The sequence below is a fragment of the Palaemon carinicauda genome, chromosome 4 (genome assembly GCF_036898095.1).
Source record: "Palaemon carinicauda isolate YSFRI2023 chromosome 4, ASM3689809v2, whole genome shotgun sequence".
NCBI classification, from domain to species: domain Eukaryota; kingdom Metazoa; phylum Arthropoda; class Malacostraca; order Decapoda; family Palaemonidae; genus Palaemon; species Palaemon carinicauda.
Genome location: NC_090728.1, coordinates 176,225,288 through 176,230,116, shown reverse-complemented (window position 1 = coordinate 176,230,116; position 4,829 = coordinate 176,225,288). Strand labels below are relative to the sequence as shown.

The 4,829-nt window shown below is 32.5% G+C and overlaps 1 long non-coding RNA gene across 1 annotated transcript; it reads right to left on the bottom strand.

Moving 5' to 3' along the window:
- Positions 1-2,857: 2,857 nt before the first annotated feature.
- LOC137639210 (uncharacterized) lies at positions 2,858-3,800 on the bottom strand. The gene is made up of 2 exons (XR_011044259.1): positions 3,537-3,800; positions 2,858-3,066 (listed from the first exon to the last, which is right to left on the bottom strand). It is a non-coding gene; the product is annotated as an uncharacterized lncRNA (long non-coding RNA).
- Between the last annotated feature and the right edge of the window lie 1,029 nt (positions 3,801-4,829).

Genomic DNA, 4,829 nt, shown 5'->3' with positions numbered 1-4,829 from the left:
CTTTAAACTATACGCAGATGATACTCAGTTCTACCTTTCAATTTCAACAACATAAGATACAAAGAAGAAAATTGATGAGATAATTACTGAAATAAAAACATGGATGCAGAGGAAAAAGCTTAAATTAAATTATGATAAAACAGAATGTATGTTTTTGGCACAAAGGTGGCTTTGAAGAATTACCAGTTATTTCAAAGTATAAAAATTGGTGACGCTGATGTTAGGATTGTGCCTGTCGTGAAAAATTTGAGTGTACTGATAGATTGTAATTTGTCAGGGAGGGATCGAATAGTGAATACAGTGAAAGTGTGTAACTACCATCTGAGAAACATAGCATTTATTATAAAATATTTAACAGAGGGCAGTACAAAAATTTTAGTGATGAGTCACGTAATATCAAGGCTTGATAATTGCAATTCTCTGTACTATAAATTGCCTAATACACTGCTAAGAAAGCTTCAAAATGTGCAAAACCGGGCGGCTAGACTGATAAAAGGCAATAAATTTCGGGAGAGAATAACTCCTGCACTGATCGATCTACATTGGTTACCTCTTAAGACTAGAATTGAATTTAAGATTTGTTTGTTGACTCACAAAGCACTTACAAGTGATAAGCCTAAATATCTTCGTGATTGTTTGGTCCCCCTACCCTCAAGCTACTAGCGCTGCTGTAAGAGTTAGACATGCTGATGACCCATATAGACTATTCGAAATTAGTGTGAATCATGCAATAGGAGGAAGAACTTTTTGTTATGCTGCACCGAGACTCTTCAACGACCTTCCACTTGATGTCAAGAATAGCAAAAATGTGGCAGCTTTCAAGAAAAACCTGAAGACTTATCTCTTTGGATAGTGTTATAATAGTGACCTGAAAACTATTAAGCCTGAATACAAATGCTAGCGAAATAACTGATAACGATACAGAGCAAAATATTAACTGGAAAGAAATTATTTTTTCACACACCAAGGCCCGCCTGAACAGACTTTTAGTGTCTGACGGAGGGCGAGAAATAAACCCGTAAAAGTAAGTAGAAAACTAAAATTTGATTTCTGAACTCCATGTCTGGGAAGTAACCACCACAAGTAGTTCATACATTACAACTAATAACTGGATATTAATAACTTGGGAATAAATACTACACGAGTAATAGAGTAAATATATACAGAATTTTACAGTGAGGCCGGTTGAAAATTCAAGTTGACAAAATATTCAAAGCGAGTCTTCTACCTTCCGTGAAAAACATCTATCAGCCTCAGCTTATTTATGACTTAATATCTGTAGCAGTATATCAACTAATTTTATTTATTATTAACATAAACTAAAGTAACCCCATTGTGTTAGTAATAAGTAGACTTTTAATGATTATTACAATCTACCTAGTTATTTAGTAGACATACTTTTTTGTATACTTTGGACTAATCAGAACTTGGAATAGAATTTCTAGGGTAGGCACATGCATACATAAACATAACCGGGAACAAATACATACATACATATACATACATATGCACGTGTGTGTGTCATTACTTTTCATCACCCTTTATTTATTCACACGACAATTCATCACCTGACAAGCCATTTCATCACTAAGGAAGTTCATCATACGACGTTAATAACCTCGAAAGTTATTCATTATTTATTTCTACCTGTCGACACTTAACCACCTGTTATGACCATTGCGCAATCATATAAAAATAAAATATTATGTAAGTCTCAGTGACTTATCTCAAAGATCAAACGAGACTCTTTCTTATGTACGTGAAGTATCTGTTTTGTTTTTATTTTGTTTTTTTATTTTTGTGTAGTTTGTTTATGCCGTAATACCTGTTTTGTGTATAAATTAAGGACACAATTTTAAGATTTTGAGCTCAGTTTGTTTTTTTCGGTTTCAGTGTTTTCTGTATGTTATGTGTTTTTTAGTTTTCTTTTTCTGATGTTTTTAACTTTAAGTTCTTTGCTCGCTAAGAAATGCAAGAAATGCAAGAAAGATGACAGGTAAAAAGATTTTGGTGATTGTTGGAGAGGTTGGGTCACCAGAAATGCTGGGATATAATTTCCTTAACAGTTTTAGAACAATGAAATAAATGCCTTTATGCAAGATGGAAGGCAAGAAATTTGTATACCAAAAGCATGAAGAAAACAATAACGATAAATACTCTGAACGAACATGATAAAACGACAGAGGAGGTCCTGTAGAGAGTGGGGTTCTCCTGCTGTATGGGACCGGAAAAGCAGCCATCAAAGTAAAGTAAAAAGTACATTGGGAAATTATATATATATATATATATATATATATATATATATATATATATATATATATATATATATATATATATATATATACATATATATATATGATGAATTTTTCACATTTAGACGGTTTTTTTCATATTCAAATAAGCCTTATATTTTAATACATTAATATCTGGATTCTCTTATCGACCTCGGGATCAGAGTCCCAAGGCGAAACCACTCAAAGACGATAGCATCTGACCGGCTGGGAATCGAACCCTGGTCCAGGATACTTTTATGACAGTGACAATACCTTTTAGCTACGTAGAAAGTTTGAAATATATGGCTTATTTGAAAATATATGGCTTATTTGAATATATATATGTATATATATATATATATATATATATATATGTATATATATATATATATATATATATATATATATATATATATATATATATATATATATATATATATATATATGTGTGTGTGTGTGTGTGTGTGTGTGTGTATACAGTATGTGTGTGTATGTAAGTGTATGAATATATGTATATATAAGTTTATATGCACATACGTGTGTACATATCCATGTATGTGGGGCTGAGTCAAACAAAAACAAAAATTATGAGGAATTGCATTTATTTCAACATATACATAACTCAATTAAAAAGGAGACAATTATAATTTTGATCGAATACAGAATTCAACTAAAAAGGACGAAATTCTAATTTTGATCGAATCCTGTCTTGATAAACATTTTGACTGTTGGACGCAAATTCCATCTGTGTAGCTGAAGTCTTCTAAGGCTTTCCTCGGCTTCCACAATCAACCTGGAAGAAGAAAACATCGTCTTTTTTATTTCCGATATCTATTATTATTATTATCATTATTAATATTATTATTATTATATTTTATTTAATTTTATTGTTATTATTATTATTATTATTATTATTATTATTATTATTATTATTATTATTATTATTATTATCATTATTATTATTACTTATTAGTTATTATCATTTTATTATCATTATTGTTATGATTATGATTATCATTATTATTATTACAATTACTATTATTATTATTATTATTATTATTATTACTTGCTAAGCTGCAATCCTAGTTAGAAAAGCAGGATGCTATAATCCCAAGGGCTCCAGCAGGGAAAATAACCCAGCGATTAGAGGAAATAAACAAACAACAAGAGAAGTAATGAACAATTATACCATATATCTAATTTACTTTAAAATACTCCATGCTAGAATTAATTAAACAAACAAATAGATAAATTAAGACTTACATTTGCAGGCCAATCGCAGGCATTTATTTTGTCATTCCAGTACAGGCTGTGGTCGCAAGTGACTTCCCAAGCAATGCCTTAGACTCCACATTCACAGAACTTGGAGCAGTGCTCCGGGTGAGGGAAATAGACAGGATAAAGTCCTTGGGGCCTGGGACATCCTTCAGACACAGAGGCAGGACAAGCAATGAGCTGGTTAGCTTCAGCACTGGTCATGTAGTGGCCAGATATAGCCAGGAGGGCGAGGGAAAATGATAGGGTCTTCATCTGTAATGGAATAGAAACACGGGATGGTTGAAATGTTAAAATCGGTTGTTCAGTACAGTTTACTTCCTAAAGAAAATTAAAGATTTAAGATTTTAAATTATTAATTCTATCTCTCTGTTGCCCAGTGTGGGTTTTCAAGTTGTTTTAAGTGAAAAAACCCCTTTTTCAAATTTTTTTAAGGTGAAAAAACCCGCTGTTTTCATATTGTTTTAAGGTGAAAAAGCCCGCTGTTTTCAAGTTGTTTTAAGGTGAAAAAGCCCGCTGTTTTCATATTGTTTTAAGGTGAAAAAGCCCGCTGTATTCAAGTTGTTTTAAAGTTAAAAACCCCGCTGTTTTCAAGTTGTCCATCTTCCATAGTCCAGCTACTTGATCCTTCCAACTGAGAAAGTACTTTATGCAATAATGTAGCCTTGTACCTCTACATCAAAGGATATTTCCTTCTCAAAACAAAGTTCCTTTTTCTGTCCATCTACCATAATCCAGTAACTTAATCCTTCCGACTGAGAAAGTACTTTATGCAATAATGTAGCCTTGTACCTCTACATCAAAGGATATTTCCTTCTCAAAACAAAGTTCCCTTTTCTGTCCATCTTCCATAGTCCAGCAACTTGAGCCTTCCAACTGAGAAAGTACTTTATGCAATAATGTAGCCTTGTACCTCTACATCAAAGGATATTTCCTTCTCAAAACAAAGTTCCTTTTTCTGTCCATCTTCCATAGTCCAGCTACTTGATCCTTCCAACTGAGAAAGTACTTTATCCTATAATGTAGCCTTGTACCTCTACATCAAAGGATATTTCCTTCTCAAAACAAAGTTCCTTTTTCTGTCCATCTTCCATAGTCCAGCAACTTGATCCTTCCCACTGAGAAAGTACTTGGTGCAATAATGTAGCCTTGTACCTCTACATCAAAGGATATTTCCTTCTCAAAACAAAGTTCCTTTTTCTGTCCATCTTCCATAGTCCAGCAACTTGATCCTTCTAACTGAGAAAGTACTTTATCCTATATTATAGCCTTGTACCTCTA